The sequence below is a fragment of the Fukomys damarensis genome, unplaced genomic scaffold (assembly GCF_012274545.1).
Source record: "Fukomys damarensis isolate Sample0158 unplaced genomic scaffold, DMR_v1.0_HiC HiC_scaffold_8, whole genome shotgun sequence".
Lineage (NCBI taxonomy): Eukaryota > Metazoa > Chordata > Mammalia > Rodentia > Bathyergidae > Fukomys > Fukomys damarensis.
The window spans coordinates 20,930,917-20,952,345 of NW_022900920.1; the positions used below are offsets into that span (position 1 = coordinate 20,930,917).

Here is a 21,429-nt window from a genome sequence, read left to right on the forward strand (position 1 = left end):
CTGTCTGGGAGACAGAATGGTAGTGTGGATTCTGTGCTTTCATCTACTCAAAAGCACAGGTCAATTACTTTATTTTGCAGACTTTTTTTTTTTTAAGAATTGCATCAAATGATTTAGTGCTTGCATTTTTATAAAGCTCTTATGTGATGATGTGATGTACACTGGAAGGGGAATGGGATGAGACAGTTGAAAGGTGTGACCCCTGCAGCTAGGAGGCCTGATATAGTGAGATAGAAAGTATATGTAATGGCAAGATAGTATAGAAGGACATAGTGCTGCAGAGCTACATAAAGTGCTACAAATATTTGCAAAAAGGGAACATGATCTCTGCCCAGGGAATTTGAGAAGGCTTCATAAAGAAAAGAGTACTTGAGATGGATCTTGAAAGCTAGACAAAGACAGATGGGGGAACGTTAAGGAAATGGAATAGCCAAAGGTAGTAAAATATATGCGTATTTAGGAAGCGCTGGGTATGTAAGACGTATGGTGTGGAGAAACAGAAGACATGATCAGAAAACATGTTGGAGCCAAACAAACTTTAGCCTTTCTTCTGCAGACACTGCGAAGCCACGGAATGTTCTCGGGTAGGAAAGTCAAGGTCCTAGGTACAATCTAGGGAGTTTTTCACAGAAGTGAGCAGTGGGGCAGATTGGAGGGAAGTAGCAAGGTCCTGACTGTGGGGGGAAAGTCAAAAGGGAAAGAAAGGGAAAGATCAAGAAGTCGCAGGAAAAGTGAAGTTGTTGGGTCTTGTCACCTGTGTGAGGGAGGGATAAAAGAGACAGGAGGATGGGGGCTGTGTGTGAGTAATGAAGGAGGGTGCGAAGTGGTAAATTCAGTTTTGGACATGATGACTTTTCAGTTTCCGGTGTAAGATTTAGGAGGGCAGTCCAGCAGACAGCTGGAAATATGGGCCCGGACCTCGGGAAAGAGGACAGAGCTAAGATAAAGACTTGGAAGTCAGCTACAGAGGTGAGAGCTGAAGCCCTGAGAAAAGATAAGATCTCTGAGAAAAACCGCACGGACGGGGCATGGGGTATGAGCACAGAAAAGCTGAAAAATTAAGGAGAAAAAAGTACTTTGGATGACTAGTAAGTGTTAGAGAAATGCTATATCATAATGATGATTCATAGAATAAAAGACTCTTATTTGGAGCTGAAAGAGACCTCAGAGATCAGTAGGTCCAATCCTTTCATTTGACAGGAAGCTCAAAAAAAGAAGGTTAAATGCCAGCTGGCTAACAGTTGCATTTTGGGCTGTGCTTAGCCCAAACTGAGAAGCTGGTGAAGCCATTTGCCACCCTCCCACCACCTTTTCCCAGACCACTTCTCTGTGTCGTTATTATCTATAATAACTCTAATGGATGTGACATTTATTGAATTATTTCTCAGAGACATAGCCTAGTACGTGGCTAAGATCTTTGGAGCTACACTGACTGGATTCGAATCTTGACCCCCTTTGCTAGTTGTGTGGCTTTGCATAGACTGCATACTTCAATTTCCCAAGCCTTGGTTTTCTCAGCTGTGAATAGGAATAATCACAGTATTTACCTCACATTTACAGCACTTAAACTAGTATTTGGCATCTAGTAATCACTATGCAAGATTTCACTGTTATTTTATGAAGTACTCAAGTTTAGGATGACTATATAATTTAACGTTTGAACTGAAATGCTTTTGAGTAGGGCCAAGCAGAGCCATATGGGAACCCGAGGCAAAAGGGAAAATCAAAATACTGATCCTTCTTTTATTTAAAATGTTGGTATTTTCTTAATTATGGATTTTTTGCATTGATTTTGACTTTTAAATATTTCATTAACATACGATTTGTTTTGATTACAGATTTTTGGGGAGCTGGAGTCCAATTGCAAGTGCCTTTTTGTAGAACACAGTTTGGCTTTCGTTTATGGCTGCTAATTAATCCTAAGGTCACAGCTGTGCTCTAGGAAAAGTAGCACGTAACCCAGTGGGCGACAAGTCACACACACTATGCATGCGTGCACACACACAGAAATAGAGAGGAGCTCTTTAGATACTGAAACCTAGGAGATGGTATATCCCATTGTATCCAAGAAAGTACCAATTCATCTCTGAATAATTATTGAAAGTTTCCTATATCACAACCTCAATAGCAGGGCCAGAGCTAGGAGAATGAGGTAAGTGAAATACTTGCCTTGGGTACAAAATGTGAGAAGTGCCCCCCAAATCCGTGATCAAAACAAATCATATGTTAATGAAATATTTAAAAGTCAAAATCACTGCAAAAAATCAACTGAAGTTATTTTCCCCTAGAACTGGCCTCAAGTTACAATCTTCATGTGCCTGTCAACATGCCACTAGGTCCAATGATAATCTGACCTCATAAGATAAAAGTGAGTAACACCTTAGTATCGTACTAATTTCCAGGAATATTTGCATAAATAGTTAAATGAAATAAGGTGTATAATCAACTCTGCACAGTGTATGGATGCAGAATATACATAATAGATAATGGAAGTGGATTTTACTATGTAGTGATAATTACATAAATTACATAAAAACTATATAAATAGGTAGATACTACTACTATTTACAAAGATGAACTCTATGAAATTGTTGGTAATCAACAGTGCTTGGTGTACAAAAGGAGTGGTCTCATATGGCTCAACTTGTAACTACTGATATGACTGTTAGAATATTAGATGGAGCCACAAAAAGCAGCCACTTGGAAGATCCAAAATCAGCAAGTGTTGGCAACTTCATAAGGTTCAACCTAATAAAAACAGTATGTTGGAAACATTGAATTAATCCAAGAGACAAAGTAATTAACGATTTTTATATTGGGTACTCTACATGGGCAATGGCTTGCTCTACAAATTAGAAGGCTTTTCCTAATTATCTGCCATGCAATATTCTGCAAAGTATCTTTCATTCCATTCCACTCAGTCCATAAACATTTATGACTCTCCCTGATGAACCAACCAGGTATTGAGAGATGAATAAAGGACCAGATGCTGCCATAGTGTGGGGTGTTTTTTGTTTGTTTGTTTGTTTGTTTCCAGTCAACTGTGTTCTGCTGACTGAGATTGTACCTCAGGTTGTATCCTTTTAGAAGCTAGAAATTTCTGCAAGTACATTGCTACATATGGTCATTTTCCTATGTTGATAATTCCCACATTTTCCAAAAGGAAAAAAAAAGCATTTGCTTTTTTCATAGAGCCAATGACACACAGGGTATGATGCAGGAGATGGCATCAGGTGGTGGAAGGAAGTTGTATTCCAGCTTTAGTACTAGTTCCATAAATTACAGTTCAGAACAAGTTGAAATGAAGCCTATGCACTTGATTTTGATTTGCTAACATACACTGCAAACCCTTCCTGCCAGATTTCCCAAGTCATCCCTGTGAGAAGACAGGAATTAAAAATTTATAAGCATAAACAATATGCTTTAATTTTTGTACATAAGGCAATGTGACCGTACAATTTTCTGCATTTAGAGAGAAACAGGAATTTGCAAACTTTTACCTCTGTCTTTGCAAGCTTCTCTTGGGACTTCTTAGAGTCTCTCCTAATTCTGCTGACTTAGCATCCCCTAGTTTACAAAGCAGTTACCCTCCATTGAAGTTTCTCTAAAAGTAAGTGTTCTAGTTAAATGTGGGTCAAAAAAACTACAAATCATCAGGCAGTAAGAAAGAAAGCCCAGGATGTCAGTTACCAAGATTCTGCAAAAGTAAAAAAATTCAAAAGTTATTTTGAATTCCCATTAAAACCAGTGAAGCATGTTCTGAGACACGACTGAGCTCTTAGAAATGAACTTCAACCTATAAAACCTCGAAAAAACATCTCCCCCCAAATCAAGAACAAAAGTATTTTTAAATATGTCCTGAAAGAGATGTTTCAAAGTCACCTAAAATAGTATATTTGAGGCCTGATCTCTGTTTTATTGATGCTTTTAAAAATTATGCCTTTCTACAGAATAGAGGAAAAAAACCTTTTAAATTTTAGTTAAAACTTCTTCTCTTTCCTTCTCTTTTGCATTTTTCCACACTTACTTCCTTCATTTTTTTTTTTACCATTCCTTGCCTAAACTACTAATCATGTGTCAATCTGAGTCTTCGATGTTGATAAAATAAGTATACCCATTTGCTAGGGTTCTGGAATTCACTCCAAACTGCCCCTTTATTCCAGGTGACACTCAACTTCTTTCAGTATGGCCTTCTACTTCATCTGGTTTACTCTTCCAGACAGAAACAGAAAACAGTCTCCCTTCTGAGAAGGGTTCTTTCTAAAGGATAAGCCACATGTTTCTGTAGATAGACAGTCGGGGGTTATTGGACAATACTCAAATTATGATTTTACTGTCTGTCTTCTCTAACACAGAAGTGTTCTCAATTTAAACAAATGGTAACTCATTTTTGCTTCTTTCCAAATTGCTCTTTTGTGAAACATGTTCATTTACTTGTTCAAATCATTCAATAATTATTGGATCTCTTTTATTTTGGCAGTGTCCAACACGTAGTAGACTGAGTTACTCAATGCTGTGTGTTGCTTGGTGCTGATGCTAAGAGCTATTCAAAGATGACTAAGAAATAGCTTCAAGAAACTTGTAATCTGGTAAGGTGAAATACCTGATTATTCAAGGTAGACTATGATAAATATCACCCAAGGTAAATGGTGTGAGTATTCAGAAAAGCATTCTCCTGAACTTTTAAACCCCTTTAGGCAAAAACTATATTTTGGAATCAGGAATCTTTAAATCATGCATTACAAGGCATTTTTCATAATATGAAGTCTTTTTAAAAGCGACTAAATTAAGAAATTTTTAAAATATTTTCCCTCTTAAAGAACTACACCTTCCTCATCTATGTGTCAAGATAACCCTATAGCATTGGTGAACTCTTGTAAGCTTGGAAATCATTTTTATATGTGGAAACCAAGAAATGAAAGGCAATATTTCATCAGTAACAAAAGGTCAGACTAAGAGTTGAAATAAAGAATGCCTCAGCAGATCAGAAATCATTCCCAGTGTTAATCCCCTCACTTAAAATGAAGGAAAAAACATTCTAATGTCATCGGTTCATGCGTCTTCAGTATTCAGTATTAAATAATTCTTTGTCATTCCTAGCGATCAACATAGAGGAAAACTATTAGTATTTCTAAATGACACATGGGCTTTGTGAAACAATTAAATTGTATAATGTAACAATCTCCTGTAATTTTTCAGCACCTTGCAAAGTGTCTGACACAGTATGTGAAGGAATACAGTAGGGACATAGCATGTAAATGGCTAAATGAACCTGTTATATATTTCCTGTACCCACCAATATGCCTGTAATACAAAAGTCAATTTACACATAACATGTCAAAGAGCTGACTCATTCTTATTGTAGGTACTCGACTAAGTTAAGACTTCATTTATAATCCTCAGTGCTGAATCATGAATGTTCTTGTAGCAATTCCAGTATCTGATTTCAGGAAAAGGTTGGAGTCTATACTTCCAGGATTCCAGGACCACTGCTGCGAACTTCCTTTATCTGGTCAACTCCCGCTCAAGGTTTCCAACTCAGGTGAAATGCCCATTTCAGAGAGCTTTTTCTTGACTCTCTAAGACTGTTGTTTATAAATATGTCTCATGACTCACCAGTATTAGACTAACCTGGATTATTGGCAAAAGTGCAGATTCCCACTTGAGTTGATATTGTTGCACCCATGTTCGTGGCAATATTATTCACAGTAGCCAAAGACAGAAGAAAAGCAACTGTCTATCAAGAGATGAATGGATAGGGGCCAGGGATTTAGCTCAGTGGTTTTGCTACCTGCTTTGCAAGTGCCAGGTCACGAGTTTGATCCCCAGTGCCAAAAACAAAACAAAACAAGAAATGAATGGATAAATGAGATGTGACATATGCATACTATGAAATATTAAAGAAGAAGAAAATCCTCACACATACGTGCTACAACATGGATGAACTTTAAATACATGTTGCTGGGGGAAAATCTAGGAAATGGCAGGATTAATAAAAATTCTGAAGATGATGGTGCTGATGGTTACACAACAATGTAAATATACTTAAGGTATTGAACTGTACACTAGAAAATGGATAAAATGGTAAATATTTTGCTTTCACTACTTTGCCACTATTTAAAACATTGTGTTGATTCCTGGCTTTCATCCAGACCTATTAAATTAGAAAATGGAAAGAGGGAAAGGGGAAAAAGTAGGGTAGCAACTGGAAGTTGATGCTATGTGGACAACTCTAATATAAAAATGAGGACACATAAAATCCCTCCTGCTTATACCTCCACAGCAACTTCTGTTCTTACTTTGGGATCACGATAATTTGACTCTGTGTGGCTGGAGCAATGGCTGTCATTTTCAGTACTGCATCGTCAGTATTTAGGAAACTGCTGGGCTCAGAGCAGAGCTAATTATGCATATGTTGAGTTACTTAATTTGAATGTGAGCCTCGTAGCTCTTATTTGTAAAATAACTACAATGATTGCCTTAAAGGATTAATCCGAAGATTTGAGATAATGAACATAAAAGACCTTGTACCTTACCTGACTCATAGAGACTTTTCACTAGAAGCATCCATTATCATCATCATCATCTTCATCATCATCATCATCATCAGGAGAGGAAATATAATTATCCTGGGATCTCAGGTCCCTTATAGGCTCCAGTGGTGCACTACACTGTATATACTTTGTGGACAAGTTTAATATAACTTAGTGCTTGTATAATAGTGCTGTATGCTCACTCAGACTTGGAGCTGCCAGGTCTTTGCATTTTTAAAGAGAAACTAAAAATATAGTTTTTATTTGAAAATTGCAGTTTATGTAAGTAGTTTTGGAAAGATTTTATTTTATTTTTTTCAGCTTTAATTGAGTTTATTGGTACATTTTAGGGATACAGTACAGTTACATTCATTGTTCGGATCTTGTACCTCTACATAACAAGTCTTGGTTCTCATTTTTTCCCCCTTGTCCCTGCACTCCCTTCACCCCCTCCTCCCCTCCCCATCTACAAACACTTTATTTCCATCTTATCATTATCTCACATTTTTTTCTTTTCCCTTTTTACCCTTCCCCTACCTGTCCCACCTTCCCTACACCTTTACCTCCTTTCTTCCCATTTCTCAATGTCAGTAATCTTATTAGGATCTTCTGTATTATTGCAGATTATTCACACCAGAGAAACTATTCAGTATTTACACATGTGTCCCTTATTTATTTCACTTAGGAGTATATCTTCAATATGGAAAGATTTTAAAGCTCTGTGCCATCCCAACCAAACACATCTGTCTATGGGCCATGAGTTTGCATCACCTGATTCATCCCAAGGTTCAGGGTATGCTCTCTTTCCACCAAAAGCAGAACTGGAATAATCTACCTTACTGTTTTGTTTTTTTGAGACAGGGTCTCACTGTGTAGTTGAGACTGACCTGGAACTCACTATGTAGCCCAGGCTGGTCTAGAACTCAGCAATCCTCCTGCCTCAGCCTCCTGAGGGCTGAGATTACAGGCGTGCACCACGCCCAGCTACCTTTTTGGATTCATCATAGATTTGGGTTTGGGATACCATCTAGCTCAAATCATTCAAAACAGTAGAGGCTAATCCCAGCACTTGGGAGGCTGAGGGAGGAAGATGTAGAGTTTGAGGCTAGTCTGGGCAATTTAGAAAGACCTTATCTCAACATACAGACAAACAAACAAGTAAAAACAACAACAGGAGCAAGGGAAATGATGATAGGGTCTTTATAATTGTCCTGCTAAGAAGTTCAAGGATGTGAGGGCCTGGATTGGATGTTGGTGGATGCTCCCAGAAGTGTTGAGATTACTGCCAACCCAAATGGTAGGATAGTAGTGGGAGAGTCATGTTGTTTGCTCTTCTTTAACTGTTTTGCAGTAAGTTTCTTGGTGAACTACTTACTGCCTTTGCAGTAGCATATTCACCTATACCTAGAAGGACAGAATTATTTCCAACAGCTAGGGGGCTCTAGCAGTCCACCATTCAGACAAATGGGTTTGCTGTAATTCACAAATCTAAAAATGGATGACTTTTCATTTTCATCTCTACATATTAATGGATCAGTATAATTTAGCCATTTGATTCATAGGTGAAAAAACTGATATTTTTGTCAAAATCTTTTTTTTTCATTGTTTTCTTTGCATTAAATTTTCTCTATGTGTAATTAGACTTCTTGATATTATGCTGACAGCGTTCTTCCAAATATCTAAATTGGAAAATAAATGTCTACTTATATTAGAAACTATTGTCATGTCTGCTAATCATGCTATGCATTTAGGTTGGTATATTTTAATCTAGTTTTTATCTAGCACATGTAGGAGAAAACTATACATTGATGCTGATAGATAACAGGAAATAAACTCACTCCACAAAAATTACATAATTTGACCACTTAAAAACCCAAACAACTTTTCAGCTTTTAGAGATGTTCAACAAAAGAAGTGGAGCATCTGAAGTTTCATCCGCTTGTCACTCTCGCTATTTTTTCTGACATTTGCACTATCAAGGCACTGAAATGTACTAATTTAGCCTTAATTCCCAGTTTCTCCTTCTTGTGGCCTCCATTCTGCTCTAGGATATGTTTTAAAAGCACTTAGAGACACTTAATGGACAGATTTAGCAAAATCTTCATCCTGTTTTCACAGCTCAGCTGCATACAAAAGACTGAATAAATTCTTTCCTTCTCCTGTCTTCATCCCCTAGAAATATTGATTGTGGTCAAGGGGGGAGAGTACAGAGGGAGATTTTTCTTGTATGAAAGCTGCACAGGAAAAAAATTTTGTTTGAATTGGTTCTTTCCAGATGCTAAATGCCCACTTCCTCTTTCTTATCATCCACTTTAATGTAGTATTGGAAATAACAGTACTTAAACAACTACCCACACATATTTTCTGTTTCATGAATATCTCAAACATCACTGTTTCTCAGATATACCGAATTCAGGAAAATAGAAAATGCATTTTATTCCAGACTCTTCTTTCAAATTTGCAAACTCAAGAGAGTTTAAGAGAAATGCAATCCACATGTTTCTGGGCATTTCTACTTAAATACATTCATCTAAAGGGTTGTCCCCCCCCCACGAACCCTCATGAAAGTGATTTAATGTCTAGGAAGCTTTTAAGATAAATTTTATATTCCAGTTTTTTAACTAAGAAAAAGAAAGTTTCTTTGGATGTGATTAAATTACTACTAAACACTTTAGAATTTGACTTTGGCTTAAATTTAAAAGTCATTTTAGTAAAGGTGAATTCTGACTTCACTTCTAAACTATCACATTACATAATCTCTCATCTGTTTTATCATTTCCTTTATCATAATGTCTCGCATCCTTTTTATATAGTAAACCATTCATTCATTCAAGTTATATTTAGAGTACCCTACTTGTACCAGGCTTGCACTAGGTTTGGGGGTGTACAGCAAAGAACACAACACACTCCCTGCTCACACATTAGAGTCCACCAGAAGAGAAATGCTGAACAAAGAATTCCAAGTGTGATGAGACAATGCCAGGGAATAGTAGGAAAGACTTGGTAGCGGAAGGGTCTATCCTAGGCTGAGATCTTCAGTCAAACAAAACTCTGGCCAAGAGAAGAGCCAAGTGAACAAAGTGGCAACTATTAAACTCTAAGGTGAAACAGAAAGGAGACCAATGTGGATGAAGCTTGGGCAAATGAGGAGGATGAGGGATACAAGACATGGCTGGGGCAGGTCATGCAAAACCTTATGTCTTCATCTGCCTCCAAGGATTCACTGTACAAAGCTGAGGCAGGAGGATCCCAAGTTTGAGTCCACCTGGGTCAACGTAGCAAGACCCTCTCTCAAAATTTAAAACTGAATAAATAAATAAATAATGGCTGGGGATACATCTTAGTGCAAAGGGCCTGAGTTCCATCCCTAGTAACACACACACACAAACACACACACACAGAGAAAGAAAAGACTCTCAGCATGGTCATATCCATTGATAAGGAGCAAAACTGGTCTTCTTCCCCACAGCCTGACTTCTCCAGACCATCCCAACTATGAACTTTTCACCTGAATGCCACCAGCAAGGCAAAGTAAAGGTCACTCCACTGACAGTTTAAATTATTTATATATACAGACAGTATAAGTATAGATATTTGTCTTTATTGTGTCCATGTATATATGCACATATATAAATGTTTGTATACATTAGCAAGGCAAAGAAAAGGTCATTCCACTGAAATAGTTTAAATTATATATGGATACAGACAAATATCCTCCAGAACTGAGACAATAAATTTCTATTGGTTAAACCATCAAGGCTGAGAAAACTAATACAAATTTAAATGACTTATTGCAGTGTAAGACTTTTCTGTCTTTAATATGCTAATGTAGACCCTAAATCTCTTAAGAGAGGGTGTTATGGCTTGTATGTAGATGACCCTGAAAACCTTTTATGCTCATGGGAGGGGCTTTTTGGAGCTGGCTGGATCTAAGGTGTGTGGTACCAGGATTAAGGGTGTGTGGTACTAAATCAGTCCACTGATTGAAATTAGCATAGTTCTGGGTGTGGCTGAATGGATTAACTGAAGACAGAAGCCCCACCCTAGGTATGGGTGCTACTACACAAAAGGTTTGTAATTTGGATGGTTTAAAAGGGAAAAGGGAGGCTTGCTGCTTCACCTTGCTATCAGCTACTTGCTGCCTTCTGCCTACCCTGCCATGGACTGTTTCTCTTCTGCCATGTCCCTCTGTCATGCTGCATTACTTGAAGCCAGCTGACTATCGACAGAAACCTCTACAAACTGTGAGCTGAAATAAACCTTTCCTCTTTTAACTTTGGGTGTTGCATATTTTATTTCAGCAATGAGAAAAGTAACTAAAAAAGAAGATATAGAATATAACCAACTTATTTGATAGGGAAAAATTTTTTCCCTTAGTTCTCTCATGGGGGTCACTATTCTAGAGATCAGATTATGGAAAATGCTAACTTAGGATCTTGAATTCAACAAAGGGTTAAGGAGGGGACTATGCAGTGAGCAAATGAGTAAACAAGTTTTCTCTAAGAAACTAATAGCCATTTAACACACCTGGGACACCTTCCTCTACAAAGTGAATCTATAATAAGTAGATTTTTTTTTTTGACCCTGTAGAAAGCTGAGTGAAAAAACTCCTAGTGGCAAGAGAGGAAGCATTTGGAGCAACCACATGTTTCATTTTATCTCTAAGTACCACCTTGACCCAGGATCAGGAATACAATTTGCTGGGCCCAGGGCAAAGTGACAACACAAGACTCTGAGCACAAAGTATTAAGACTTTCAAAATGGTGACATCAGAGCATTAAACCAAACTTAAGGCCCTCTCAAACATGGGGATCCCAAGTGCTTGCATGAATCTCCATGTTTATAATGCCAGCCTTGCTTTGACCTGTGCAAGGCAAACCTTTACAATTTCACACCACCACCAGGGTTCATTTCATGAACTGCATTTAGAATATTTCTTTGTTGGGAGTACCCAAAACTACCCCCGGGTTTGGTGACTCTCTAGGAGGGCTCATAGGATTCAGCACAAATATGTATTTGTGGCTGTGGTTTGTCACAGAGAAAGGTGACAAAGCAAATATAGCAAAAGAAAATGTGCATGAGGCTAAGCCCAGAGGCTTCCCAGGATCCTCTGCTAGGGGAGTCACACAGAATGCCCTTAAGGAAGCTCATCAGAGAGTCAGTGTTCATGGTTTCTTTTGGGAGTTTGTACATAGTCACCCTCTGCCTACCATGCACCAAAATTCTAATTGTGCTAATAAGTGTTTACATTCTCAGGAAATAGCAAATTTGAGCACAAATCAGCTTCTCTGACACTTTCTCATACTCCAGCTGAGGGGATGAACTTATCAATGAATTCAAATTTCTTTTGTTCAGCAATTGAAGATGATTTCTCAAGGAAGCCTGTAAAAGATAGCATATAAATGAGTCGCAATTACCTGGTTTAGAAAAGATGTTTCTATCTGTGCTTTAACTTGGTGGGGCAAGAGGTGAACATGAGAGTTCAATGCACCTGTGTTAGACGTATTGCATTCAAGATTTTGTATAATGTCAGACATGGCTGAGATCTTCCTACACATAGTAACCCAAGCTTGATTACTAGTCTCCAGAAATTATTTTCTCTCAGATAGCATGGTGCTTTCCACTCCAGACCATCCTGCATGGTAAAGCTATTGTACTTCCTCTGTCCAACCAAGGGGATATAAACTCAGTCATACTAAAGTACAACTGACAGCTAATTTAATGGTTCTAAGATAATTGTCCCAAGGATGTTTATGGTTTGACAGGGGATATTAATTACATCACAGCCTTAAAGATGGACCCTCAACTAACAAAGTAGACTTTGTTTTGGTAGGACAATCACTTGGTAAGCCCTGGAAGGTACATTCATTGTCAAATTGGAAACATTCAACAGAAGCCTCAGTTAAGTGTGATGAAAAGCTTCACTGACGTGATGTTTTTAACTATTTTCTTAGTTTTCATGGCAATTATATTGAGAATAACCCAGGTTAAATCAACTGCCACCTAGTATTTGGGGAAGGAGAATCAGAAAGGGGTCTGGGCTAAGTCCCCAAATGATTCAGATTTCTGTTTATCCAGATTGTGTTTTGTTTTGATCAGTCTATGCACATAAGGCTGTATTTAATAAATGGATATGTTAAACAATTCACCAATAATTCCAGTGATAAATTATTATTTAACATCAATGTGTTAAGGAACGGATAGCATAAATTTGGTTTTTTGCCCTTTAGAATACCAATACTCTTGGAAAGATAACATGGCACATCAGAAGGAGCATTACTTTTGAAACTTGGCTCTTTGACTAAGAAGTTGGGTGGCCTTAAGTAAGTCACTAGACAACTCTGAGCTCAATTTCCTCATCTGCTTAATGGAGAAAATAATTTCTCTCCATCATAGAATAGGTATAAGTATCAAATAATGTAATGCAATACATATAAAAATGGTTGACAAACTATAAATAGTATGTGTGTGTGTGTTCACACTAAAAATAAGAGACAGTGGTTGCATTTAAGAAAGCCAGCACATTTAATAAATGATGGCAATAACCCAGCCCATTATGGGGAGCAGTTACTGTCACTGTCTGCATCACTGATGGCACAATTAACTTAATTAACACATACCTCTGTGGCAAGTCTGCTGAAATAACACTTCTCCTTCTAACACACCCATGCCTTGCCAGCCAGGCATCTCCAAGTCATGCATCTTCCGAGTAGGGAGGCTGGACTGTTAAATGGCTTGTAGCTGGTTTGCAGAAAACAGAATTCCAGAATACCCATATGATTAGCAGTTTGAATTGCTATATATCAGAAGCCTCACCAAAATCTTGTAGAATAGGGCAGAAACCAATGCATCTTATAGCCAAGGTGTGTCTGGATGGGATGAATATGATCCCACAGGGCAGTGGTGACACACCAGTGGCATATGTGTTATCTTTCTTTCAAGATAAAAGGTGTTAATGTATGAGTTGTTTTTTTCTAAACTAAAACCTCAATATTCAGGTTTAATAGCAGTGTTGGCACTTTGCCATGCATAAATAAGTGGGTTTGAGGTTGCATTTTTGGGCAATCATCTCTAAAAGGTTCGTCATCACTTCCATAAGGAATCCATTGTCATCAAAGCAAACTGACTTCCCACAAGAAGGGAGTCTTGAGCCTTTAGTCTGTCCCAGTAGAAATGAGGGGTTTTGACAGGTGAGAATGAGTTCATGTCTACATAAGAAGAAAGTCTGTAGATACACAGCTTTTCCATAGCATGGCCTCTAGTTGATTGCCTTGGTTGAGTGCTATTCAGGGCTGAAAAGGAAAACCTGGGATAGAGAGATATATCAATTCTGATTTGGAGGTCTTTAATTGTCCTTCACTTCTCCATAATTGAAAAGCTCTCAGGAATGTTCTTCTCTTCTCTTAATTCTTTGGATCTATTTCATTTTATACCTTTCTACCTATCTCCTCTGACGGTATAGAGCCTTACTTTTTTTTTTTTTTTTTTGTACCGGGGATCAATCTTTGGACCTTGCAGTTGTGAGGCAGGCAGCGGCACCACTGAGCTAAATCCTCGGCCCTAGAGCCTTATTTTTATTTGTACTCATGTTGATAATTCAACCTATGTTTCTTTACAATATTATTTCAGGCATGCAGCTCACCTCCCCAATGAGATTGCAGTTTCTTTAGAGCCAATACTGTCTATTTCCCACAGCAGTCTAAAAGAGGACAGGTTCACGATAAATACTCAGAAAATAATTGTTAATTAAATTTATTTCCCTTTATTTTACTTTTACTGGAAATTGGGTACACTGGTTCTGTAAGATTGGCTGCATGTATTTGAGATGCAATATATTAATGGTTTAAATAAGACAAGTTTATTTGTCTCTCATATAATAGTATGAAATGAAAGTTTTAGGGAAGGCAGACAGCTGTGCTCCTGCAAGTGATCTTGAGATTTGGACCCCTTCTATCTTGCCATTCTGATGTCCTTTCTGTGTGGTTCTCACAGTCCTGGTTGAACATATCACATCAAGGAACAGGTTGGAGGATGACAGAAATACATAAGTAAGAGTAGCTTCTCAGGGCCTCTTCATATCATTTCGTCCACAATTTATTCATCAAATCTCAGCCTCTACCATAACTGACTGGAGGGAAAGATGGGAAGTGTAGTCTTTATTCTGGTAGATGTCCAAACAAAAAAAATCAGTACTATTAACATAATAAAAAGGTTTTCAAATTTTTAAACAATAATTTGCAATTAGAAATACATTTTCTGTGACAAGTCCATCAGCATCATACACACATAAAAATACAACAATTTTTATGGAGGAACACATACCTCTATTTTGTGTGACATATTTTCATGTTTTATAAAGTAAATGCCAGGCCTGGTAGCATGTACCTATAATCCCACTACTCAGGAGGCTGAGGCAGGAACTTGTCAATTTAGTGAGCCCTTATCTCAAAATTTAAAGGGTAGGGCTGGGGATTTAGCTCAGTGGTTCTGGTGCCTGCCTCACAAGAGCAAGGTTCTGAGTTTGATCCCTAGTACAAAAAAAAAAAAAATGTACGGTAAGGGGCCTGAGAATGATCAGAAAAAAAATATAAATTTACACACATACCCATGCACACATATATACATATTTAGATAGATATACACATATCTCTATCTTTCTATCTATCTATCCATATTTTTAAAAGTGTTGTTTGTGACTGATGAATGAAGCATGGCCTGCAATTTGAAAAGCACTAGTACAGAAGGATGAGAGAAGAGTCCTAGGGTTTTGCCAGGGACCAAGGGGAAGGAAGCACTCAGATCTGCCCTAAAACAAGATAATTTAATCTGCTTGTCATGCAGCATGCATCACAGTTTCAGCCACCAAATAGATATAAGAAAATAAATAAATCGACCAATCAGGAACATATTACAGGGCAGAGATGAAGTCTTTGTTGAGGCTTGTGTCTAGATGTCTTCCCAAAGCATAGATGTCTTCAAAGCTTCATGCAGTTTTTTTTTTTTTTTTTAAGATAACTAAATCTAGAATGTGTGATGGTAGGATTAAGGGTGTGTGATAACTAAACCACTACACATGAGTAGTCCGGATGGGACAAAAGGGGCAGAAAGATGTGCTGAAGGTCCCTTGTTGCTTTTGCTGCTTCTGCCGCCATAAGTTGTGGCCCCTCTGCCACCCTGCCTTGGAGCAAGCCATTATGGACTGAAACCTCTACAAACTGTAAGCCAAATAAACCCTTTTCCCTCTAACTTTGGGGGTAGGGTATTTTGTCTCAGCAATGAGAGAAAGTAACTAACATACACTTAGACCAAAAAAAGAAAAAACAAAATTAAAGGCCAAAGATGTTTTTGCCTCTCTTGGTCAAGACCAAGAGATCTTCTCTCAGGATAGGAAAAGAAACTATCTTTGTCTCTTAATATGTGTTGTGTGCAGAAAAAAACACATGCAAAAATATACACCCCCATTGCTCCTTCTGTATTTTAAGCTTAACTGATAATTCAGATCAAACCTAAATGGATCTCATTTTAATTCTGTCATGGCCTCAAATTTATGAACTGTGTCAAGGACAGCCTCCTATCTTCACTGTGATAGTGTATCTCGTAGGCTTTCCTAATTCACTTTTGTGCTAGTATAATCTATATAACAGATTTGTCATTCCTTCTGCAGACTTCAAATTTGAGGAAAACCTCATATTGTTTGATGTGTTTTCTTTGACAGTTTCAACTGACTTTTGTCAGATTTTTGACAGGGGAAAATAAAACCAACAACTTTGAGAACATTACATTGCATTTGTTTTCAGAGCAACAGTTTTGGAGGAGTTTGAAATGACTTCTAAATGATGTCACAATAGATGCTTTAAAACAGGCCCCAAATCCTTTGTGCTACAAGCACCACTGGCTTAATTCGTTCCGGAGGAGGCATCCTCTTTAACTGCAAACTAATTGTGTTATGGGCTCCTACTATGTTGCTTCCAGAGGTTTCAGTTGTGGTAAACAGTGCATTTCCATGGCACTTATTGAAAGATGCCTGGGTAAGAGGCATGACAAGAGCAGTGATAGGCTACAGAGCCTCCATTATTGCATCAGGGCCCATGAACCCCAAGACCTAGGTCACATTACTGTTTCTCTGGCTTCATCACTGCAATGGGGCAGAGTCACCACTTCAGACCTAATGAACATCAATAGGAATGAGAAGTTTTTACTGCCTTAAAGGCTGCTAAAAGGCTTCTGAAGAAATGAGTCAATGTTTTCAGTCTTGTTTTCATTCCACGTCCCAAAGCTCACCCAGATCGGCATCTGTGTTTGCTGCCTCCAGAGAGACAGACAGAGAGAGAGAGAGGCTAATTACCGGACAAAGCTGGGGATTAAGCTTCCCTCTTGCCCTTCTGAGGGAACAGTCCCATTGGAACAGGGCTTATGGGTTATTAGGAGAGTGGTGGGGAGAAAAGGTGTTTCCTCAGAGCAGGCCTTCCCATCCTGCCTGGATGAAAAGGACTGAAATGGACAGGGCTTTTAATCTAACACCTTTGGAAATCACTAGAAAACCCTTGCAAGTCTGCCAAAGATGGAGTATCTTGTGCCATATATTCAAGCAATAAGACATGACAGGCACTTTATTTCATCAGGGCCACACACCTTATGCATTTTGTGGCAGAAGGCCAAAGCACAAATGACTTCAACTCTAACGGATATTCTTCTACAAATGCATTAAAATCCTTGCACTGACTTATTATTACTAAGAAATGAAAATTACCTGAAAACTGAGGAGGAAGAGAAATTTCTTAAGATAGGTTCATAAGGGTCAGGCACCCTGACAGCCAATAAGAACCCACCATTTGCAAATAATGTCCAAAAGACACATCTTAATATAGGCAGTCTAGATAAGGGCTTTGAAATCTGAAACTCCCTCTTCCTGTATTGCCAAAGGCCAAGAGTCAAAGTACACCATTGGAAGGTGAGATGTGTGTGAGCACATAGACCAGTACACCAACTTTCTGGTTTGGATGATTAATATTTTCTCATTTTCCCTAAAAGACTGAAAGAGAACGTGTGTGTTTATGGAAGAATTCATAACACTATGGGGCCAAATTAGCTTTTAAAAATTTGTCTTTGAAGATGACGGCTTCGAGGTGGTTGTAATCTGGCCCTTCTCCCAGAGAGAGGTACATTTCTAGATGATTAGAGAAATTCAGGTAAGAATGTTACTCTGCTTCTGGCTTTTTGCCTTAAAATATGACCTAAGGCAAGCTATCATTTCCCAGAAATGAAATATGTCATATGTTACTATTAAAGTGAACAAGAAAAAGAGCATTCTATTTCAATAATGGGTTTTGTTTAAAGAAAATTTTAAATGTCAAATCCCCAAAGGAATAATACATACTTGATACTACTATTGAAACAGCAATACTAGTAATTGCATGTGGTACTTATATTAGTATCGTTCATATAGTAAAGGGATTGCATAAATCTTTCAGTGAAATTATGGTGTCAGAGAAAATAAGAAATAGCATCACTTATTCATGCCATCGGTTGACATTTGTTGGTGGTGACTATGTGTCAGTCATAAGTCTAAATGCTGGAGATGCAAAAGAATAAAAATGAAGAGAATATCTTCCTGCCTTCAAGAAGCTCACACTTTAGTTGAAGAGACAGATGGAGCAAGTAAATGCAAAGTAATGTCACAACAGATATGACAGGGACTGGAGGCTATACTACAGGAATCTATTAATTCCAGTGGAAGGAGTTTTTGCTATCCTTAGTGACCTGTTCAGCTGAGCTGACTGACAATAACAGAATTAAGTACATATTAAGCAGATGGAACAGAATGGGCAAAATTGTAGCAGCAAAAATTAAACAAATAAATGAAAGCATGGCACATTTGGAGACTGGAGAGTGGTTTTGTGTATCTACAGAGGAAAGCCTGTCAAACTAATGTCAAATAATGTGCTCTGATTGATCAGTTTGAGTTAAAGAAACATGAGTGACTTCTGAGCAATATGTTTATAAAATGAATGCATTTTGTATTATGGGCTATAAAGCCAATGCATTGACAGTAAGAGACAAAATGCTGCATGGAAAAAGCTGTCATACTCACCATGACTCATCTGCTAATTTATGAAAATACTTACATCACAAAATACAAGATGGTTGCTCCCTTCAAGTGTTTATGGGTGGATTGAACCTAATTTTGTAGCATTAAGATCAGTTTTCTGCAGAGAAAACATGTCAAAGAGGATTGGGTAACCCTTTATAATTGTTAATATTTGATATTCAGTGTCACCTTTTAGCCTAAGATCAGTCTCACACACATAAGAACACATAACCACCATGGAAACATAGGTGGTATTAACATAGTGAGTCACTGCTTTTCTATTTTCCATACTCTAAGGGCTTTCTGCCTATATATTTCTCTGATTTTTAGCAGTCAGTGGATACAGTTGCAAAGCAGTGATATTACTCCTACTATTACAAGTCTTAGGGTAGGTTATGGGCCGCATCTTACCATTCATAGTTCTCCTGGCAGGGATGAGCTTTTGACATATCCATTCCTCTACTGCTTGGCTTTTTTGCCTACTGATCTCATCCCGAGTGGAGAACATATCTGGCATTGGCTGTGTCTTCTTGGATTTTTCAACTTCCTCAAGAGAGTAACTGAGTATCATCATCATTATCTACATGAACATTATATTGTCATTATTTCCACAAAAGTATCTCCCACTACTGCTGCTGCTTGTAAAGCACTCACTTTATGACTGTGCAAATCTGCTATTCTAAGAACTGTTATATATGCACCATATTAACCTCATACCAACATTAGAGGGTAGTGCTGCTCATAGAACTTTCCATGATGACAGAAATGTTCTATATCTGTGTTGTCCAATATGGCAGCTATTAGCCACATGTGGCTATTGATTAGTGGTACCAAGAAACTACATTTTTCATGTATTTAAATTTAATTAATTTCATCGAAGTAGCCACATGGCTAATGACTATTGCATTGGATAACACAGTTACAGCAGCTGGTGGTTTATAATTTTTATTTTGAAATACAAATTCTGTTTTCATCATGAGTAAGAATTTAATAAAGGTTAGTTTGAGCGAATGGGTCTGAAATATTCTTGAAGCTGTTAGTGTTTTAAAAGAGGCTTCATATCTTTCTTTTGGAGAACTTTTAGTCCACCTTTCTTCTTCTACTCTATTAAAATTTGATTTAGAAGATGTCTGTGGAATATATAGGGTAACATGGAGTCTTTCATAAACCAAGAACTTATGAAATATGTGAACGATATCTTAAAGGAAACCTCATTGTCATCCAACCATCCCAAGTGGTCACAGTGATAGGCACTCCAGACCACCTACTGAAGAGTGGAATTGCATACAAAGATCCTACAAAGGAAGACCTACAATTCCACTTATAAAGTAAAATGGTGAAAGAGGGTTTTATGTTTTGAGCATTTATGATGAAACACAACCTTCAGATAAACTCTTAATTTCCTTTCAGCCTTCCTATCACCAAAATCTTCTTGTTCTAGCTCATGTGTGAGAATATGGGAATAAACTTCTTTAAAGCAAAGAAACTGACTGGAAGACTTAATCATATCTCTGATTAATCAATCCTGTAAGTCTGACTTACGACTGCTGGAGAAAGAAAAGTAGGGTCTTGGTTTGAACCATCTGCCATGAAAATGGGACATATGTTTGCTTTGTTTACTCAACAACCAAATGTAAACTGATATACTGAACTAGAAATCTGTGTCTTGTGTGATGGTGTGTGTGTGTGTGTGTGTGTGTGTGTGTGTATTGGAGAGATGCCTAATGAAGGCAGCTTCTTCTTCCCTGCCTCTGAGAAACGTGTGGAGTCAAGGAGCTGCGTGCACTGGTGGGATGTCTTTGGGCTTTGGGGTGCACAATGAGGTGCAGACACATTTTGGCAACTCCAAATAATGAGCAGCAGGCAGCTAGAAGCCGCCACAGCTGAAGGGCAACCTGGCTGATGTGTAGCTGAATAGAGAGCTATCCACCCCTCCTCCTCTTCTCCCCGCCCTTACACCCGGGCCTCAAACTTCAATCAAAGCCCTTGCCCTTTTCAATTAACCCCCCTCGATCAAAATGAAGGTTACTGTTCTGTCTTTCACGGCTGCCCATTGTTTGGAGTGATGGGGTTACAGATTTGACACCTGAGCTCACGCAGACTTGATTCAAATTCGGTTTCCCTGAGAGATGAACTTGGACATCAGCAAAGATCTTGAATAAAAGCCCCGAAACGCCAGGCAGCCACCTACCACTTTTCCCCAAACTGGACCTCCGACCTAGAGCAGACTTGGGTGCCCCAGGCGCCTAGGAGTGTGTAAAGCAAAGCGCCTGTCCCAATGGAGTAGGGGGTTCAGCAGCAGGACTGGGGAAAAACGGTCCCAGAGGTTGGGGTGAAGGGCTGTGTTAGTTTTTTTTTTTTTCCTTTTACTCGTGAAACAGTCAAGATGGAGGTCCCTTTATAAATTCCCCAAAGCCAGGTCTGACCAGGCTTAAATGTTGTAGGTTGGGGTCTCAACTTCTGTCTCGCTGTCCAAACTGGAGGAGACAGGTAAACACCACGTTTGCGTGCATGTGTCTGCTGGTGTAAATGAGCTGGAGGGTACATCCCACGATCACCGCTCAGGGGCTTGGGGTTGAGTGTCTTTAACGCGCCAAGTCTTGAGTCACAGCCGCGAGTGTCGTGGGACAAAAACTTTGTGTTTAGAAGAGTCTGGCAAGGGTACAATAAGGAGAAAGAAGAGCCCTTGTGCATTGTACTCTTTGTGTGTGTATGCGACGAGAGAGAGAGAGAGAGAGAGAGAGAGAGAGAGAGAGAGAGAGAGAGAGAGAGAGAGACTAAGAGGGAGAGAGCGAGCGCCTGGCGGCG

General features: G+C 38.5%; 1 long non-coding RNA gene across 1 annotated transcript; it reads right to left on the minus strand.

Annotated features, from left to right (window-relative positions):
• Window positions 1-10,924: 10,924 nt before the first annotated feature.
• On the minus strand, window positions 10,925-21,332 carry LOC117285304. The gene is made up of 3 exons (XR_004516284.1): window positions 19,033-21,332; window positions 13,154-13,274; window positions 10,925-11,915 (listed from the first exon to the last, which is right to left on the minus strand). It is a non-coding gene; the product is annotated as an uncharacterized LOC117285304 (long non-coding RNA).
• Between the last annotated feature and the right edge of the window lie 97 nt (window positions 21,333-21,429).